This window comes from Globicephala melas, chromosome 15 (assembly GCF_963455315.2).
Source record: "Globicephala melas chromosome 15, mGloMel1.2, whole genome shotgun sequence".
NCBI lineage: Eukaryota > Metazoa > Chordata > Mammalia > Artiodactyla > Delphinidae > Globicephala > Globicephala melas.
The window spans coordinates 17,598,758-17,620,191 of NC_083328.1; the positions used below are offsets into that span (position 1 = coordinate 17,598,758).

Genomic DNA, 21,434 nt, shown 5'->3' on the forward strand with positions numbered 1-21,434 from the left:
CCCAGAGTGTTTCAGGGCAATGGATGTGTGGCTGTTTCCAATGGACTAGCCAAGCGGGGGAGACCTGACATGGGATCATTGTGGGTCCCATCTGACAGGAGCTCCTGGAAGAAGGAGGTGAATGCATTGGGCTGAGGAAAGACCACTGTGACAAAGATGCATCCACTCAAGTACAGGGAAACTTCAGCTGGTGAGGCTCCAGGAGGGAACCCCAAAGCACTAACAAGTCCCCTATGAAAGTATCAGTATTAAACATCTGCCTAGTCTAGAGGGGGCAAGGCCAGCTTGCACAGTAGGGGTTCAAGTAATACCTTTCCTGCCCCCTTACCCTCCTCCCTCTCTGAGCACCAGCCCCAGAAGGGAGAAGTCTCTCCATGTCAGGCAGGGAAGGCAGAGTGGAGGCAGAGAGAAGCCAGTCACGTTCCCTGTCCCAGGGCTAACCTCCACCCAGACATAGGCTTGACCTGGGAGAACCTCAGGACTTGATGGTTAAACCAAGCTCAGAGTTGGATGAATAATTTGGTCTGGACACTCTACTTATTGAACTGAAACTATTTTATTCTTTCAGCAAATGTTTATTGACCACTGTTCTAGGTGCTGGGTTACATCCATGAACAGAGCACCAATGACTGGTCTTGTTAGGCTGCAATTCTAGTGTTGCTTCCTTGGAGAAGGACAGTCATGGTCAGAAGAGCCACGGGACCTGGGGTAGTTTTCAAACAGGGCAGGAGAAGATACCTCCTACTGAATGAAGTTTAAAGCCATGAAGACAGCCATTGCACTTGTCAGGAGGGCATTAGTCTCCCAGGTTTATAGATGAGAGAACTGAAATTGCCCGAGGTCACACAGCTAGAAAGTGGCAGAAGCAGAACGTCCAACTTGGGCCTCTCTGACTCCGAAACGCTTCCTCTTTCCATGGTATAACCTAACTACCTCCTGAAGCCTTCTTCCTTTTTCCAGGAGTCTCACTCACCATGCTATAAAAGCTCGTCCCACCCTGCCATCCTACAGCCCTTGAAGATGGGTGCAGAGGAAGAGGCAAATGTCAAAGACTGCTCTTTCCTTGGAAGCTCAGAGACCCAGAGCTTCCTTTTCCCCACCCCCATCATAAACACCTACGACCTGAGGGCAGAGGACCACGTGAGTCAACGGAACACAGATAGCCATCTGGGTGACATGTCCTGTGAGGTCCTGTTCCCTCGCCCCATTCTGGACCAGAGGAGCCCATAGCTGGCAGGGGTCATGAGAGGTGCAGGACGGCTGCTTTTTACTCTCCTTACTTTTGTGCCTGTCACTGTTCTAAGCACAAATATTAAATCATTTGACCCTCAGAACAACCCAATGAGGCAAGTCCTATTTCTAAACTGATTTACAGAAGAAGCTGAAGCACAGAGAGGGGAAGTTACCGGCTGGGGCTGCATGGCGAGGGAGGGGGCAGAGCTAGGATTCTAAGCAGGCAGCCTCCAGCCTCCTAGCCACTCTGCCATCCCACCCCTCTCCGCCTCTGTAATAGGAGCTGTCGGGTCCAGTCCAAGCCTCTCATTTTTCTGAATTGGAAATGGAGGACCTAAGAGGGGTGACAACCTGCCCAAAGTCCCACAGTCTGCTAGTGTCCTGACATCCATTGGGGTCCCTTCCCTGTACCCACTGTGGATCAGGTCAACTTTGGGATTCTGGGAAGGAAGACCAGAAAGGGCTTCTTGGTCAGTTGACGGCGTTACTGCTGAAAAGTTGTAATTGACCTTGTACCAAGAAGCACATAGAGACAAATACCTCCTAGAATGTGGAGAGGAAGCTTCAGTAGGCTGAGCCTAGGGGTGTCTGGCTGGGGAGATCCTGTACCAGATCAGAGCATCAGGGTCCAGTCTGCGGTTGCAAGCAAAAGAGAACGATATATGCAGAAAACACACGCTTCGTCAGAAGGGTGTGGAACTGCTGAACCGTCCTAGCTGCTTGGGGGTCTGGGAGGCAGAGCCTGGGCAGCTTCACCATCAGGATGAATTAGCTGTAACCACTTTCCATCCGGTGTCACTTCATTCAAGATTCAAATTCTTGGGAGAGAGAATCTTATTGGATCATTTTAGGTCACATGCTTATCCTTGAGCCAATCACTGTATCCAGGTGCATGGAGCACCCTGACTGGCCAGGCTTGGGTCATGTGCTTATCCCTGGACCAGGGAGGGTCAGGCTCGCCAGAGTCTCATGGAGCAAGATGGGGAGGTTAGTATCCCATCCCTTCCTCAGGGCAGGACTGAGTCAGCTACCGGAGCATCACCACAGGACCTTAGTGTGAGTTAGAAGAAGGAGATGCCTGTGGGCAGGATCAGCCCTGTGAGCTCAGGGCTTGGTAAGCAGAGCCTGCATGGATGCAGACACTTGCCCTCCAGACCAGTTAAAGCAGATTGTCTAAATGTCAGCATCTTTCCTTTCCTTTCCTTCCTTTCCTTTCCTCTCATTTCCTCTCCTTTCCTTTCCCCCTCCCTCCCTCCTTCCCCCCCTTCCCCCCTTCCCCGCTTCCCTGCTTCCCCCTTTCCCACCTTCACCCCTTCCTCCTTTCCTTCCTTCCTTTCTCTCTTTCTCTCTTACAATTTAATGCCTTTTACTGTATTTACAGACTTGTGCCTCCATCACCACCATCAACTGAAAAGCACTTTCATTACTCCAAGAAGATATCAATGCACCCCTTCACTGTCACTCCCAAATCCCCCCACCTGCCTCCACCCTCCACCCTAGCTGTAGGCAACCAGTAATCTACTTTCTGTCTCTATAGATTTGTCTATTCTGGACATTTCTTATAAATAGAATCATATAATATGTGGTCCTTTGAGACTGGCTTCTTTCACTCAGCATAATGTTTTCAAGGCTCATGCATGTATCAGTACTTCATTTCTTTTCATTGCTGAGTAATATTCCATTATATAGATATACCACATTTTATTTATCCATTCCTCAGCTGATGCAAATTGGGATTGTTTCCACTTTTTGGCTATTATGAATAATGCCACTATAAATATTCCTGTACAAGATTTTGTGTGGATCTATGTTTTCATTTCTCCTAGGTATATACTAGGAATGGAATTGCTGGGTCACATGATGTCTTTATGTTTAACCTTTTGAGGAACTGCCAGACTGTTTTCCAAAGCAGCTGCACCATTCATACCAGAAGGGCAAGAGGGTTTCTTACACTTTGTTTCACACAATCACCAGAACTTATTGGCATCTGTCTTTTTGATTATAGCCTTCCTATCAGGTATAAAGTGGTATCTTACTGTGGTTTCCATATGAATTTCTCTGATGCATAATGATGTTAAGCAACTTTTCATGTGCTTATTGGCCTTTTGTATATCTCCTTTGGACAAATATCTACTCAGATTCTTTACTCATTTAAAAATTGAGTTATGTTTTTATTGTTGAGTTGTAATAATTCTTTATTTAGTTTACATACAAGTCAGACATATAATTTGAAAAACCTTTTTCTCATTCTGTGGGTTGTCTTTTCACTCTTTTGATGATGTCATTTGAAGTACAAAGTTTTTAATTTTGATTAAGTTCAATTCATCTAGTTTTTCTTTTGTTGCTTGTGATTTGGGTGTCATATCTAAGATCCAAACTCAAGGTCACAAAGATTTCATCTTATGTTTTCTTCAAAGAATGTGATAGTTTTACAACAACTATATAGTCTTACATTTGATAGTCTTACCTTTAGGTCTTTGATCCAGTTTGAGTAATTTTTTATGTGGTGTGAGGTAGGGGTTCAACTTCATTTACTCTTTTACGTGTGGATATCTAGTTGTCCCAGCACTATTTGTTGGAAAGACTATTCTTTCTCCCTTGCCAAAAATCAACTGCCCATGGATATATGGGTGTATTTCTGAACTCCCAATTTTATTCCATTGATATTTATGCCAGTGCCACACTGTCTCAACTACTGTAGTATTGTTGTAAGTTTTGAAATTGGGAACTGTGAATCCTCCAACTTTCTCTTTTTCTTCCAAGACTGTAAGATTGTATTGCTGATTTTTTGACTTTCCGTATGAATTTTAGTATAAGCTCATCAATTTCTAAGGAAGCAGCCAGCTGGGATATTGATGGGGATTGCACTGAGGCTATAGATCAGTTTGGGAAGTCTGGCCAAAATGGCAACACTTAATCTTCTGATCTATGAACATGGGATGTCTTTTCCTTTATTTAGGTCTTCCTGAATTTCATTCAACAATGTTTTGTAATTTTCAGAGTATAGGTTTTACTCTTTCGTTACATCAGTGTTTTCTAAAGCTCCTTTGGTGATCCCAATGTTCAGTCAAACTTGCATAGTGATTTCAGTAGCTCACATTCCTTCAGTGCTTTTATTCCAGACTGAGGTTCAGGGAAGTGCAGGGTATAGCAGAGCCAGGCTTGAGGCTCAGATATGTCTGACTCCTGAGTTAGGCTCTTTTATCAACATCCACCTGCTTCTCAGAAAACACACCTGGGATTGTAACTGAACTACAAGGGATCCGGGGCCCTCAGAGGATTCACTAAAAGGTTTGAGGCTTGGAAAAGATACCCAAGTGCTCCCACTGCCTTCCAGGGTCCCAAGTGGGTGTCCTCCATCTCTTCTTCTAAGTGAACATATACCTCTTGTATTAGTTCCATAAATATTTACCGAGTCCCTCCAATGTTCTAGGTGTGGCACTAGGCGCTGGGGCTCCAGCAGTAAACAAAAAGACTGCCTTGTGGAACTAACACTTTTATAGGTGGAAATAGTCAAAAACCTAAGCCAACAAATAAATGAGGGGGCTAATTTTGGACTGGTATAAATCCAGTGAAGGAAATGGATTAGGATGTGTGATATTGTGCGATAATGAGAAATATAAATATATATATATTTGGTCTTTGTCTTCACTTCCTAGCACAGAGCTCTTAAAATCCCTATAATTTTCTGAGTGATGGGGGGTGATAGGTGCATCTTTTGTCGTAATATTTGGTCTTAGTCCCTGGTTCTTGATTCAAGAGCTTCTAAGACCCTTGGGACTTATGATAAGAGTGTTGTTTTATATGCTAAGAATGACTGGGGGTGGTGGCCTAGATACCTTCAGAATTGGGGCTGGTTGCCAGAAAGACCAAGGCATGATTAGAGGGTTGGAACTTTGAGCCCCACCCCTTGACCTCTAGGAAGGGGATGGGGCTGGAGTTTGAGTGCAGTCACCCAGCGCCAGTGATTTAATCCCTCGTGCCTGTGTAACGGAACCTTCATAAAAATCCTAATGATGGGGTCTGGAGAGCTTCCAGGTTGGTCACACATCAAGGTGCAGGGGTGGCGATGTGCCTGAAGAGGGCATGGAAGTCCATGGACCACCCCTCCACCACGCCTTGCCCTGTGCATCTCTTCCACGGGCTGTTCCTGAGTTGTATCCTTTATAATAAACCAGTAATCATAAGTAAACAGTTTTCCTGAGTTCTGTGAGTAATTTGACAATTAGCCAAACCCAGTGAGGGAGTTGTGGGAGCCCCTGACTCATAGTCAGTCTGTCAGGAGTACAGGAGGCTCGTGGCTTGCAGTTGGGGTCTGAAGTGGGGGCTGTCTTGTGGGACAGGACCCTTAACCTGTGGGGTCTGTGCTAACCTCGGGCGCTTAGTGTCAGATGGTGTTGAATTGTAGGACACCCAGCTGGTGAGTGGAGAGTTGCAGAATTGATTGTTGGTGTGAAAACACCCAACACATCTTGGTGTCTGAGGTGTTTGGAGAAAAAACCACTTTAGGGCGTGTGTGATAGGTGGTTAAGAAAAGTCTCCCTGAAGAGTGCCATTTGGGCGGAGACCAGCTGTGTGAAGACCTGGAACAGTGTCCCAGGCTGGACGGAATGGCAAATGCAGCGGCACCAAGGAGGTTCCCAGCTTGCTGTGGTGGAGGGACAGGAAGAAGCCAGGTGTGGCCAGAGTGCAGTGAAGAGTGAGAAGAGGATGGAGAGCCAGGTAGGGGGTAGATCTTGAGGGTCTTAGCATCCGTTGCTGTCCAGACAGGAAACAGACGGCACACTCAGGGAGGTAAGCGGTGCAAGTTTAATGAGGGGACTATTTATGGAGGTTGGGTGGGGTTGAGGGAGACTAATTAGGAGGCATGAGGCACCTGGGCACCAGTAGCAGTGGGGCCCTTGTTGCCACCCTAGCCCTGACGGGGCCAGGGAGGAGCAGTGAGGGGAACCCAGAAATAGTCATGGCTGTAGGAGACCACCAGTGGCTGTCATCAGACGGACCCAGCCATGCCAGCCCACGGCCAAGCAGAGAGGAAGTGGGAATGATACCGCCTCCCTCCTTCCCGCCCCCATCTCCTGCTGGCACCTCCAGAAGCCAGAGGGCAAAGGTTGATGTTGACCCTTCAGGTCAGCCTCTGGGTCACTAAACAGTGTGGGGAAGGATGGAGAGTGACCTGGGGACAAACAGAGAAGATCTAGTCCAGTCGTGGAAGGGGTGGTCCAGTGTCCATTTCATTCTGAGTTCAATGAGGGGCCACTGCGGGGTCTAAGATGAGGAGTGATCTGATTTGGGATGAACTTGACCTCTCTGGCTCAAGCTCTGGGGAGTGGATTGGGTGGGGAGGGCCAGGGTGGGGAGCACAGTTTGGGAGGCTCCTCTAGTTGTCCAGGTGGCTGATGACAGTAGATTGGACCAGGGATGGAGTGGTGAGGATGCAGAGAAGAGCATGGGCTCAGGGTTATATTTTGAGGTGAAACCCATGGGGTGGATTGGGCGTGGGGGAGGGGTAAGGCCACATGAGAAAGGAGCGTGAAGAAGAGAATAATGGACGACTCAATTTCAACCTCACTTCAAGCTCAGGAAGCTCACAGCTATGTGTGTGTGGAAACATCACCTTCTGGATTTGTTCCCTTTGCCTACCCTCACCGCTTCACAGGGAAAGGGGATTTAGAGGACCTCCTTAGGACAGCCCAATGTGGCAGTATCTTCTTAACAAGTGAAGAATTCAGACATCAGAGAGGTTAAGACATCGGCCCAAGATCACACAGCAAGTAGGTGATAGATGGGGATTTGGAGACCCGGGTCTGTCTGATTCAAGAACACGCTGTGCAGAAGGAATTGGATGGGGTCTCTTGCCTTACACTTTAGCCACAAACCAGAGAGAGGCTGCAAGCCCGTCAGCAACGTGTGCACGTTGTTAGGGACGCCTGAGGGGATATGTGACTGTCTGCTGTGTTCAGGAATTTGGGCAGAGCAGCAGACCCAGCAGAAGCTTTTTAGTTTTTTTTTTTTTTTTCCATTATTACAGAATTGAAGAACAAGGAAGGGAACTAACATTTACATGCTCATTCATTTATTTCTTCATCCTTTAATTAAAAAAATCTATTCCTGAATTCCAGGCTTCTTGCTGGGCAGGTTTCTTGCATTATTTATTGAATCCCCCAAATGAACCCAGCCAGGGTAGGCCCCCTGCTTCACCCCTGTTTCACAGACCTGAGGAAACGGAGGCTCAGAGAGGGGAAGTGACTCGCTCAAGGTAACACCTCCACCTCCAAGACATTTCCCACTGAGTGTAAGGCCTGCTGGGTGGCAGAATGTAGGGTGCAGTGGTTAGAATCATGGTATTGAACCCAGGCTGTCTTCATTCAAATCTTGGCTCTCCTTCTTTAGAGATGTGACCTCAGTTTCCACATCTGTAAAATGGGATTAGTAATGGTATCTATCGGAAAGGCTATTGCAAGGATTGATGGGGATGAGGCATGCAAATGACTGAGCAGAGCAAGGGCTCAGAACACTGACTGTCACTGGGATCTCTCTTCCCAAAACTAGTGTCAAGTTCAATGCCATGAGGTAAACTCTTCAGCCATCTCTGGGCTCCCTCACTCAGCAAGTACCAGATCAGCTCTGCTCCCTTCCCTGAGGTGCTGCCCGGCACCCAGCCCTGGGGTAGGGGCACAGGGATGGGAGGACAGGCTCTGCCTTCAAGCCATCACGTGGTGAGGGGGACAGGTGCAGACAGAGGCATGCACCTCAGAATCCAAGAGGTGCAACTGCAAAGCTGGATTCAAACAAGGGTACTGATAGCAGTGTTCCGCTCCCCTCTCCCCCAGCCTCTTCCTAGTGCATCACTTGTTTCATTCATTTCTCAGCACTTAGCATCCAAAATCATCTCGTGCATTCCTTGGTTGATTAGTTTGTTTCCTGTCTTTATCACAAAGTACCCCGCCCCCCGCTGCCCCCCCCCCGCCCCCGCACTGTCCAGCACTGGGCCTGGCATCTGCAGATGCTCAATGAATATCAGCTGATTGTATGAACGAGTCGTTAGGTGAAATGAAGCCTCATGTGTCAGTTCTCTGCCTCTGGACACGGTGGAGGAGGCAAGAGACAGGTGGGGAAGAGTTTGTGGCTCAGCCCCTGAGCTCCCTTGCCCCCTGCACACAGCTTGTGTCATCAGGGATGCTGTCGGGGACTACAGCCTCGGGCCACCTTGGAGGCCGGCTGCCAACACTCTTCCACCAGCCCGGGGGGCTGTCTGAGATTAGTTCCTGGTGTTCAAGGGGGACATTTCGGGTGTGAGGGTGGGAGGGAGGGTCTGGGCAGCAGACTGTACACAAGTGGCCTTGAATAAGCCTCTGGAGGTCTCAGTGTATTTGTTGGGTGAGAGGGGTGATAGCATCCATTTTTAGCAGTTACCGTAGAGCCCTTAAGCCTGTGAGCCCTGGGTGGAACTTCATGGCTTAAAACCCGGGTGTTGCCACTAACTGGCTCTGGGCCCTTAACTCCTCTGGGCCTCAGTTTCCTCTCGGCGAAGTGGGCATAAAACCAACCTCATGGCTCCCTGCGTTTAAAATGAGCCCACATATGAAAAATGCCTGGCAAAGAGGAAGCCCTCAGTCAACGTTAGCCACGGCCTTTCAAGGGTTCTGGGCTAGTCTTGGCGATTCCACTGACCTCGGCCACCGCCAAGCCTCGGTGCTGTTCCTCCGTGGGACCCTCTCTAACTCAGCAGGTTCTCTGCAGAGACTTTCCAAGGTCTAGCAGTGGCCGCTGGGCTGCAGCAAAGAGCTTCCCTCAATGCTTCAAACGTGACTCTTTAAAAACAGGGAAAAACCTTTCCTGGATTGTTGCCTGCGGCAGACACAGTTTAAAACTTAAACCATTTCCTTCTCCCACCCCCACCTCATTATCCTTTTTCAGGAGGAGAGAAGAGAAAACCTTTTCGGGAAAAAGCTACGGGAGACGCTTCTCTCTCTCTTCCCTCCAGCGGATGCCAGGCCTAGAGATGCTAAAGTTTGCAGCCGGCGCCCGGCTTGCCGGAGCGAGGGACTTAGCATTTAGGGCCAGTTGCTAGGGAACGCGGGCGGCTCGGAGGGTCCCTGGGGAGGGTGGTCCTCGCGGCGTTCCGTCGCCGCCCCGCGCTGCAGCGCCCCGCGCCGCCGCTAGGGTGCAGCAGGGCCCTGCGGATGCGCGGCCGCCCGATCGGCGTCGCGTACGCAGACCACGTCCCGGAAGGGGCGAAGGGATGCAAAAGGCGGCGGCGGGGCGGTGACCCGAGTTGGCTCAGGGCTGCAGGGGCCGCGGAAGGCGCCGGCCTGAGACCTCGGGCTGCTTCTGTTACCCTAGCGGGTTTCCGCGGGGGATTGCTTCCAGGACCTCCGCGGATACCAAAATCTGCGGATGCTCACTCGAGTCCCTTGTATGCAGTGAGGTAATACAGCTGGCCCTCAGTATCCCCTGGTTCAACCAAAATTTGACCCGTGGTTGGTTGAATCCGCGCATGCGGAACCTGCGGATACGGAGGGCCTGACTGTACTTCCTTAATTGACGCATTCTTTCTTCTTTCATTGCTTCAACCCCTGCATACTACTTTTCTTCACTCTCTCCCTTCCCGGCCTTCCTTCTTCCCTTTTCCGTTCATTCCTCCCTTCCTTCTTCCCTCTCATTCTTTCACCGCCCGCCCACCGTCCATTCGTTCTCTCCATCCATTCCTCCATCCATCCATCTTTTCAACTTCCTCCTTCCCTCTCTTCTTTCTCACTTCCTTCCTTCTTTCTGGATTCTGCAGTTGGACTACAAATTCCACCTCTGGCCAAACGTGTCTGGGCAAGTTGTCAACGTTTCTGCATCGCCCCTTCCGTATCTGGGCAGCGAGGACACCAGCACCAGCTTCACGGGCCTGCTGTGAGGATGGAGTGACGGTCCACAGAGGAGCCTTGCCCAAGGTTTGGCACCTGGTGAGCGCTGGATTCTCGGAGCGTCGCCTCCCGTTCCCTCGTTCTCCACTTAGGCTGCTCATTACAATCACCTGGGGAACCTTTTGAATCGATTACCTGGTCTTCTCCAGAAATTCTGGTGGGGCCCCTACCCTGGTAATTTTTGACAGCTCTGTGGGCGATTCTAATGGGCTGCTAGGGTGGAAACCAACTCGGAAGACTTTTTGATTGATGCCTGCTAGTGCCAGGCTCTGTGCCAGGTGAACCCCCAGGGAGCTGGGTGGGGCGGGGACTTATCTTGCCCTCCCCCAGTCACCTGTCTCCCTTCCTCCCACTCCCCTCGTAGCCCCAGGGTCCAGCCTCCCTGCAATGCTCCTTCTTTCTTCAAGGAACAGGCACATTCACATCTCCAGGCCTTTGCATACACAGCCGCCACCCCCGCACCTGGAAAACAGCTTAGCACCTGGGCTGATGCCCCCTTCCCAGCCACACACCCCAGGCTCACACATCCCCACATCTGCCGTTTCAGTGGCCTGTGTTTCTATCTGTCTTCTCCTGTGTGTGGGAGCTTCTCACGGGTGAGGTCTGGATCTGATTCTTCTCTGAGTGTCCCAGGCCTGGCGTGGAGTGGGCACTGATATAGGTTTATTCATGGATGTTTCTGCTGATTGAATTTGGTTTTGATCAAGTCCTATAAGCAGACACATCACCGTCACCAGCAAATCTGACCTCTCTCCCTGTACCCCCTGTGGTTCTTCTCCTGAGAGGGGGAATAATAAGATCTTTGGGTCCAGGAATATTTATTAAAAGGGAAAACGTCCCACCTCTAGCTTCTTAAAGACTTAAGGTGTAGCCAGAGCTTGTAAGCTTGCCAAACCCTCCCCACTGACATGTGTTGTTTGGCATACATAGGGTTAATTGTTTTCCTAAGAAGTAGTTGCTGACATTTAAAAACTGGCAGATTTCACACCTTCTTGGGAAAAACGGAGAGCTCTGCTAACATCCTCCCCTCCTTCCCCGTGGGCTAGAGCAGGACTGACCTTCCATCAGACTAGGGGGAGCTCCTGCAGTTCTCAAGACTCCAGACAAGGGCGGGGGAGCCCCTGAGTTCTCAAGACTCCAGGTCCAGGTTCCTGCTGACATTACCTCCCCTCATTCGAGGTGGGGAGCTCTGCTGCCGTTCTTCATTTTATGGACGAGGAAGCAGAGGTCCAGAGAGGCCTGTGCACTTGGCAAGGGTCACAAAGCAAGTGTTTGGAGGCACCAGGGCTGTCAGATAGCAGAGACGTAAAGAAGGGGTGATGAGTGATTCTGAGGGTCTCTTCTGGGGAGAAAATCATGAGAAGGACTTGGGGGTGGGATGGGGTGGGGCTGGGACTGTTTCACCTGAGAGAAGAGATGCCTCAGGGGTTGATGTGGGGCAAGCATAGTCGTTTCCAGGTGGGAAGGGTGTTCTGTGTGACTTCAGGAGGTCTCGATACATCGCAGCTGGTATTCGCTGAGTGCTTACCCTGCATCAGGCAGGACGCAGTGTGTGTGTCTCATGCATCACCCTTCACCCACGCCACAGGAATAGACACATTCATGACCCTCCTTTTGACATGAAACAAAGGCTCAGAGAGATTTAGCAAATTGCCTAGTATCACTGTGCTCGACTTTACTGCAGGCACAAATGTTCTGGTCTTTTCTCCTTCCTGACTACACAGACAAGAGCATTTTCCAGTCCCCTACGTTAGGCAGGGTCATGGGACTAGTTCTGGCCATTGACATGTGGGTGGAAGTGATGGGTGTCACTTCCTGGCTGAAGCAGGGAACTGTCCTTCGATAGTTATGGAGTCTCTCCCTTCCCACCCCCCCATCACTCCAGGTGATGGAACCACGTGTTCTAGGCAGTTAGCATGTGGAGGGCAGTTGCCCTGACACGTGGTCCTGACCTTGAGTAGATTTGTGTGAACACAGCCCTTTATTGTGTTAAGCCACTGAGATTTGGGGATTGTTTTTTACTGCAGCAGATCATAGCCTACCCTGATTAACACAGGCAGACCTCAAAGATATTGCAGGTTTGATTCCAGACCACCTCAATAAAGTGAATATGCAATAAAGAAAGTCACACAAAATTTTTTTGTTTCCCAGTACATATACAAGTGATGTTTCCACTATACTGCAGTCTAAGTGTGCAATAGCATTATGTCTAAAAAATGTACATACCTTAATTAAAAATACTTTTTTGCTAAAAAAAGCTGACCAATCATCTGAGCCTTCAGTGAGTCATAGTAGTAACATCAAAGATCACTGATCACAGATCACCATACAAATATAATACTAATGAAAAAGTTAGAAATAGTGTGAGAATTACCAGAATGTGACATAGACATGAAGGGAGCAACCGCTGTTAGAAAAATGGTGCTGATAGACTTGCTCGACTCAGGATTGTCATAAACCTTCAGTTTGTTAAAAAACACAATATCTGGGAAGCACAGTAAAATGAGGTATACATCACACAGCCAAGACGTAGAGTGGCTGGGAGTTGAAGCCATGCCTTTATGACCCCAAACTCTTGTCTATTACATTAGAAGCAGAATCAGGGAAGGTGGGTGCAGATTCCACTGATTCAAAGACACGTGTTTTCTCCTCTCCATGAAAACAGGTTTCATCTTATGAAATGGCATTTCACAATTGTTAGCCTGATGGCAGTGTGATGCACTTTCCAGGCAAGTTTCATTGCCTGGAAAGTTGTGGCAAGATTTTTTAAAAAGTGGCAACATCAAAACTTGAAGAATGAATGTCTGCTTGAGATCAAATCTCAGGGACAAAGGTGGAACACTCTTTTAAGAGATGGTGCATCACCTAAGCTCTTGATGTCCCAGAAGATGATATTGTGTGAAAAACACAAACATCAATGACTCTGAGTTGAAAAGAGACTCACAAAAGTCAAATTCTGAAGGCAAAGATGTTGTAGGATAACTTGACCAATTTATTTGGCTCACGTTTTCCATTTTTTATAGGCACCATAGTGATATATGATAAAAATCTACATTTAAATACGTCTAAGAGAGCCCTTTCGATACATATAAAATAAAAATTCTAAGTGCTAATAAAGCAGTATGTCTTGGTTTAATTGGCCGTGTTCTTTCTTTCTTAGTGGTACATAAAGGTGCACCGTACAGTCAATGGCATCTTAGATTTGTTGAAATATGGTCCCCGTTGGTTACAGGAGGCAGAATTTGCTACCACCATTAGCTGCCTGGGTGTGTGTGCGGTGGGGGCAGTGTCTGGACCCCCTGCAGAGCCGGCTAGGGTTGGAGGAGCTGGCATCATCCTGGGGGCTCTGTTCTCAACGCCCCTTCTCTGCCCGAGGAACCTGGCTTTGACTTTCTTCTCTGCAGATTCTCTTTGCAACAGCTCCTGATTTATGGCTGCTCAGCAGAGCTGACAGAGTTCAGGATAAACGCAGGCTCCACAGAGGGGATGAGGAATCCTCGGAATGAAATAAAGAGAAAGAGAGAGAGCTCTCCAGGTCCCTTCCAGGGAAATCAAGTGAAATTTCTGGAAGGAAGACGAAGACAGCTGGCTGTGCTCAGAGAGCAACCCTGTCTGTGGGGCCAGACTCCTCTGGAGGGTGAAAAGAAGAGGGGCAGGATCTACTGGTCCCAGTCCCTCCCCTCCCCCATCCCTGCTCAGTGCTGTCACTGCCCTCATCGCCCTACCCTGACCACATCAGTCAGGGCAGACTGTGTACTGCTACAGTAACAAACGTCTCCCATCTCCATCTCAGTGGCTCCGAGTCACAGAGGTTTCGTCCTCCCTCATGCTTCGTGTCCCTCATGGGTTTCTCCTCACTCGGGACCCTGGTGGACAGAGCCTCCACCATCTGGGGTGTCCCAAGTTGCCCATTCACAAGTGACATATATCCCTCCCACTGACATATCATGGCCAAAGCAAGTCACACAGCCACAGCCAATGTCAAAGGAAGTGCAATCCTACCACATAACATAAAGCAGAGAAACTGAACATCTCTGAACAATCATGGGAACCTTCCCATTGACCACATTCCCATGCCTGACCTTGTCCCCCTTTCTAGCCATGCCCTTGTCTGTAACCACTCTCATCACCGGCTGTACTCCATCCCTCAAAGTCTCCACATCCCTGATCATGTCCCCGTGGGTGAGACTGTATTTGTGAGACTGTGTGTCCTGGCATTTGCTTCTGGAAACGCAGAACCATGTCTGTTCTTCTCCTCTGGTACCTATCCCATCCGCAGTACCACTTACATCCATGGCTGAGAGTCCTGCTGGTCTGGGAGCTCTTTCCACGGGATGGTGGTCATTCATTCTGTGCACTTCCTCCACCCCCACGCCCAGCACAGAGCCTGGCACAGAGGAAGTGTGCATGAGAAGAATGGGTATTTAAGTGAATGATAGAATGAGTCTTTGGAAGAATGAAGCGCTTCTTACCCCAGGGAGTCCAGACCACTTGAGCCAGGACCCTAGTCTCTGCCCATTGACTGGCATTGTCAGAAATGCCCGGGAAAGGCGAGTGTGCATGTGTGTGTGTGTGTGTGTGTGGGGAGGTAGAGGGTGTGTGGAGACCCCCGTACTTCAGACACACCCTCAGAGGCTGTGCTGTGGCTGGGCTGGCAGGAGGTGGGTTGGGGTTGCTGGACCTTCATGTGTCATCAACACAGCTGTTCAGTCTAGACCAATGGTTGTCAACCTCCCTGCCCCCCTGCCATGACCCACAGGGCAAATGACATCCACAGGAGTATCTTGTTATAGGCACACCTAGCCTATGATCTGAAGCACAGGTAAGACAGCCTCTGGGCTATATGCAGTCCTCAGTGACTGGCTGTGAATCCACTGCTTTCTTTCTCTGTGAAAGAAAGCTGGTCAGAAAGCAAGTGAGTGAGAGTAATTTTTTACAGTGTTTTTGTCAGGACATTTTTTTGGCTGCAAGTGATACAGAACCAGTTAAAACAGGACTGTGCAAACAAAAGGGAGTTTATTTGCTTATTTATCCAAAAAGTCCAGGGTAATGACTTGAAGCACACCTGCATCCAGGTGCTCAAGTGACGTGGCCAGGTGTCTGTCCACGTGTCTGGATGAGGGCTTTCCATTCAGAGGAACAAGCTGACATTTATTGAGCGTCTACTTTGCTCTAGGAACTGTGCTAACACTTTGCATCATGTTCTGTCACCTTTAATCCTCACAACCCTGTGAAGTAGGTTCTAGTATTACTTTACGCAGCTGAGAAAACAAAAGCTCAGAGACATTTAGTAACTTGCCGAAGTACACACAGAGAGTAAGTGGCAGATCCAGGATTAGATCACTATCTGTCTGACTCTACAGCCTATACTTTTTTTTTTTTTTTTTTGGTGCGCGGGCCTCTCACTGTTGTGGCCTCTCCCGTTGCGGAGCACAGGCTCCAGAAGCGCAGGCTCAGCGGCCATGGCTCACGGGCCCAGCCGCTCCGCGGCATGTGGGATCCTCCCAGACCGGGGCACGAACCCGTGTCCCCTGCATCGGCAGGCGGACTCTCAACCACTGTGCCATCAGGGAAGCCCCAGCCTATACTCTTAATCCTTGTCATATTCGTTTTTCCAGCTTGAGATAAATAATCTAAAAGACACTCATGCCAACCACTATATCCCTGACCCTCTCGCTCAGATCCCAGGAGGCAGGTTCCCTGAAGGATAACGTTTCAGACCTCAGGAACCACAGGTTAAAAGGACTAGAGATGCTAATTTTCTCCTGCATCCATCCGCCTTCTGCAAGAAACTTCCCTCCTCACAGCCCTGGGTCACCTTAAACTGCCGTCATCTATAATAAGTGACTCTACCCTTTCTCTTCCCAGTCATGGCTGATCGGACCAGCAGTGGCCATGTGACCTGAGGACAGCCAGACTATAGGTTGGCTTACCACCTATCACTTGTGTGGCCTGGATGGGCTTGGCCAATCGGATTCTCTCCTGGAATTTGAACAAGACTCAGAGGGGAATTCCCAGTTGGTAGTGGCAGTTGAACTTGAATGCAAAGTGGATTCCGGGTTGGAGCAGCCATTTTGGACCCCTGAGTCAGAGAGGAAGCCAGGTAGTGGAGAGAGGAGGTCACGGCAGCCGTGTAAGGAAGAGTAGAGGTTCCACAGAGAAGTGACTTCCCAAAGGTGAGTAGCTTCCAGGTGGCCTGTGGCTGCCTCTCAGCTCTGCTTTCTGATTTCAAACATGGTACCTGCACTTTCCAGAACCCTGGTATGCTTTCCACACCTCCCTGTGGATTTAAGCATTTCCTTTTCTCTTCTTCAGTTTAAAGGCACAGGGAGTTTAGTTGAAATAAATTAGATGGAGTAAAAATTAAGTCAACAAATATTTATTGAGCTTCAGCTCTGTGTCAGGAACTGTGCCAGTTCTGTGAATGAGATGGGGTCTGTCAGGGGACATGGACCCATTCCTGACTTTAAGTTTCCCTGGGGGCGTTGCACCTAACCCAGAGTCTGTCTTGTCTATGCTCTGATCACAGGCTGGATATATCCCTGACAGGATACTCCTGTGGACGTCATTTGCCCTGGGGGTCATGGTGAGGGCAGGGAGGTTGAGAACCACTGATCTAGACTGAATGGCTATGTTGATTTGGTGACCCCCTCTCTCGGGTCTTTGTGAGGCAAAGAGGTTGGATCAGATATGTCTGAAGGCCTTTCTAGAGCAATGACTTGGGGAAGAAAGTGGGCTTCCTTTTTTACTCTAAACCCACAATGGCCACGGCTTTAGCAGAGAAAGAGACTGGAAGGTGCAGACTGGCCTTAGGGTCCTCATGGGCCTGTCCTGTGCTTGTTCCGCTGTCATCACCATGCTGGCTCTTGGGGTGTTTCAGCCAACCTGAGCACTTTTCTATGTGGATCCAGAAGTAAGTTCGTGGTCTCTCCTGGGTGGAGGGAAACAGATGTGCCACTGGGCTGAGTCATCTCTCTTCTTCTTTCCTTCATGACTTTTTCTTATTTTCAATTACACACATTAAAATAGTGTATAACTCTACTATATAAAATATAAAATAGATAATCAACAAGGACCTACTGTATAGCACAAGGAACTCTACTCAACACTCTGTAATAACCTATAAGGGAAAAGAATCTGAAAAAGAATAGATAAATGGATATGTATATAACTGGATCACTTTGCTGTACACCTGAAACTAACACAACATTGTAAATCAACTATACTCCAATATAGAATAAAAATTTAAAAAAGAATAAAAAAATAGTATATAAAGCACACACAGAGTTTAAAAAGTAACTGTAAAATAAAGACCCAGGTTGAGAAGTAGAACATTTCTCAGTACCTCAGAACCTCCTAGGTGCTTTTCTCCAGTGACAATTTCCCTCCCTTTCCAAAAATTAGCGCCATCTTGAATTTTGTGCTAAGGTTTAATTCATTTTTACTGCTGTCTGGTATACTGTTGTGTGAATGACTGCAGACCATGTATCCATTCTGTTGGTGATGGATGAATTGTTTCGTTTGGGGGGACTAGTTTGGCGGGACATTCCTATTTATGTCTCCTGGCACACTTGTTGAAGGGTTTATCTAGGTATGTGCCCAGGAGTATGACTGCTGGGTCAGGGATTTTCTTATGTAAAACTTGGGAGGTAAATCCAACCTGTTTTCAAAAGTGGTTATACCAAACACCTCACCACGTGTGTCTGAGGATTCCTGTGATTCCACATCCCTGCTAGCATTTGCGAACGTTATTTTTTGTTTGTTTGTTTTTTTGCGGTACGCGGGCCTCTCACTGTTGTGGCTTCTCCTGTTGCGGAGCACAGGCTCCGGACGCGCAGGCTCAGTGGCCATGGCTCACGGGCCCAGCTGCTCTGCGGCATGTGGGATCTTCCCGGACCGGGGCACGAACCCGTGTCCCCTGCATCGGCAGGCGGACTCTCAACCACTGTGCCACCAGGGATGCCCGTGAATGTCTTAACAATTTTGCCCATCTGTTTGGTGGGAATTGAAATCTCGTTGTGGTTTTAATTTGCGCTTTTATGATTTGCAACTTTTATTATTTTGTTTTCAATTCAGTAGTTTAGTTTTTTTTTTAATTAATTAATTAATTTGGCTTTTGTTGGGTCTTCGTTGCTGCGCTTGGGCTTTCTCTAGTTGCGGCAAGCAGGGCTACTCTTTGTTGCGGTGCACGGGCTTCTCCTTGCGGTGGTTTCTCCTTGCGGTGGCTTCTCTTGTTGCACAGCGCGGGCTCCAGGCATGCAGGCTCAGTAGTTGTGGCGTGTGGGCTTTGTTGCTCTGCGGCATGTGGGATCTTCCCAGACCAGGGCTCGAACCTGTGTCCCCTGAAATGGCAGGCGGATTCTTAACCACTGCGCCACCAGGGAAGCTCCAGTAGTTTAGTTTTTTAATGAAGATTTTATGTTTTTAGAGCAGTTTTAGGTTCACAGCAAAATTGAGTGGAAGGTCCAGCGATTTCCCAAAGACCACCCCGCACCATGCACAGCCTGCCCTGTTATCAACATTGCCCACCACATGGTACATTTGTTACAACTGATGAACCTACATGGACACATCATTACCACCCAGAGTCCACAGTTTACACTCCTTGGTTCACTCTTTGTGTTGTACATCCCATGGGTTTGGACCAGGGGATTTTTTTAAAACACAGCTCAGATCCTGTCTCACTTTGCTGAGAAACTTCCACAGGCTTCACACTGCACTGGGCCTTGTCCTTTCTGTTTCTGATACTTCCTGGGCTAGAACACTCTCTCCTCAGCTCTGCACACGACTGGATCCTTCGGTTCGAATGTCGTGTCCTCACAGACATTCTTCTGATCAAGGCTATCTAAAGGCAGCCAACTCCCCATTCCTGTTCTAGTTCTTCTTTTAAAAAATTTTCAGAGCTGAGCCTAGTCTGTAAATTTCCTATTTCTTTTCTGTTTTTTCTTTTTTTTTCCCGTATTTCTTAATGTGTCTTTCTTCCCCCATTATCAGTCCCCTCCCCCACCCGCCATGACCTTGTTCCATACTGGCACATGGTAAGCACTCAACACACATCTGTTGAATGTTGAAATGATACTAGGTTGTACCAAGAGTTTTCTGTGTGTCAGATTTGCATCTTTTAAATTATTAGTTATTGAGGTAACATTAGTTTATAAGATTATATGTTTCACATGTACAACATTGTATTTCTCCTTCCCTGTACAGTACAGTGTGCTCACCATCGAACGTTTCGTTTCCGTCCATCACCATACAGCTAACCCCTTTACCCATTTCACACTCCCCCCACTCCCCTGCCCTGCTGACCCTTCGCCTCTGGTAGCCGCTACTCTGTTCTATGTATCTACGTGTTTGTGTGTTTGTTTCTGTTTGGTTGGGTTTAGTTTATTTATTTATTTTTATATTATTAGTTGTTTGAGTTTCCTCTTCTGGGAAATTCCTGTTCATGTCTTTTTTCCCCCACTTTTTTAGTGGGTTTTGTCTTCTTACCAATTCATAAGAATTCTTAATACAGTTTGAATAACAATCCTTTGTTGATTTGTTTTGTATGCTGTAACTATCTTCCCTTACATGCATGCATTCTTGAAAAAAATTCAGATATGGCTAATACTAAACTTCCACTTGAAGTCCCCCTCAATCCATCCCCCTTTCTCCCCAGAAGTAACAACTGTTATCATTTAACTGTGTTTTCTTTCAACCTTCTTCTATGTATCTGTGCACATACACATGCACATACATTCCTATAGGAATACATTATTTTCTTCTGTTTGTTCCAATACAAATGAGATTATACTATATGTATTATTCTATAACACTCTGATTTCACTTACTATGTCTTGGACATCTTCTGTCTGTGGTCATTCGTCTAGATCTATCTCTTTTTATCTGCTTCATTATATTCCATTATATGATTGTATTATTTTAATTTAGTCATTCCTATATCTATAGACATTGCACCGTTTTCAACTGTTTGCTCTTACAAATGATGCTTGTGGTGACCATCCCTATTTTATGCCTCCTTGGGCCCGGATATGAGTATTTCTCTAGGATACTCACTTAGCAGTGGCTAAAATAGTATCCTAATTTCAGATTTTAACAGGCACTGTCAGATTGCCCTCCCCAAAGCTACCATTTTTCACTTCTAGCAACAGTACGTGAAAGTACCCATTTTCCTACACTGTCACCAACCCTGGCCACTTTTGATCTAGTTTTTTGTCCCTTTGATAGGTCTGAAAGGGCTTCTCTTTAACCTCCATAGATCCTTGCTGGGCCGAGGGCCCTTCTGTGTGTTAGTTGGTCCAAAGTCTCTGTTATGTGTGAGTTGCCTATTTATAGACTTTGTCCATTTTGGGTTGTTTTTCTTTTTTCTCTCTCTCTTTTTTTTTTACTTGTCAATGGATTTTTTTTTTTTTTTTTTTTTTTGCAGTACGCGGGCCTCTCACTGCTGTGGCCTCTCCCGTTGCGGAGCACAGGCTCCGGGCGCGCAGGCTCAGCGGCCATGGCTCACGGGCCCAGCCACTCCGCGGCATGTGGGATCCTCCCGGACCGGGGCATGAACCCGTGTCCCCTGCATCGGCAGGCGGACTCTCAACCACTGCGCCACCAGGGAAGCCGTGTCAATGGATTTTTAAAAACATTTTTAATTGAAGTATAGTTGATTTACAATATCGTGTAAGTTTCAGGTGTACAGCACAGTGATTCAGTTATACATACATACGTATATTATATATATATATATATATATATTCTTTTTCAGATTCTTTTCCCTTATAGGTTATTATATAATATTGAGTATAGTTCCTGGGCTATGTAGTAGGTCCCTGTCAGTGTTCTATTTTATAGTTTTGCTTTTTCTTGTTGATTGATAGATATGCATTATTTTGACAGTTAAATGTGTCAGAAAACATTTCTCTGCCCACTGGAATTTCAGTCCTGTGGAAAACTTTTACTTAGTTTAGTTCAATCTAGCAATTTCCCAAGGGGTCTAGTTCCCGGACCAGATAAGTCTGAGAGCGTTTAGCGAAGTGAGCTACCCCAACCCAGATTAGCAGTGGCTGCCTGGTGAGCATAAGTTGCTGGCAGCTGCAAGGCCTGACCCACACATGCCCAGCTGGCTTCCCCATCTCTCCCTAAGGATGGTGGTTGAGTGTCAGATGCCTAGAGTTCAGTTACTGGGCAGGACGTGCTTGGCATGTGGAGAATCACCACGTATTGTGGGCCTACTCTGTCTGAGTCACCATACATACACCTCCCCAGTCCCTACAGCTGCCCTGAGAGATGCAC

At 47.8% G+C, this 21,434-nt stretch overlaps 1 long non-coding RNA gene across 1 annotated transcript in view; it reads left to right on the forward strand.

Annotated features, from left to right (window-relative positions):
- Positions 1-9,479: 9,479 nt before the first annotated feature.
- Positions 9,480-21,434, forward strand: part of LOC132593502 (uncharacterized) — a 197,487-nt gene continuing 185,532 nt past the window's right edge. The window contains exons 1-3 of the long non-coding RNA XR_009559109.1: positions 9,480-9,664; positions 10,022-10,190; positions 16,020-16,327. This is a non-coding gene — a long non-coding RNA (uncharacterized lncRNA). The remainder of the gene's footprint in view (positions 9,665-10,021; positions 10,191-16,019; positions 16,328-21,434) is intronic.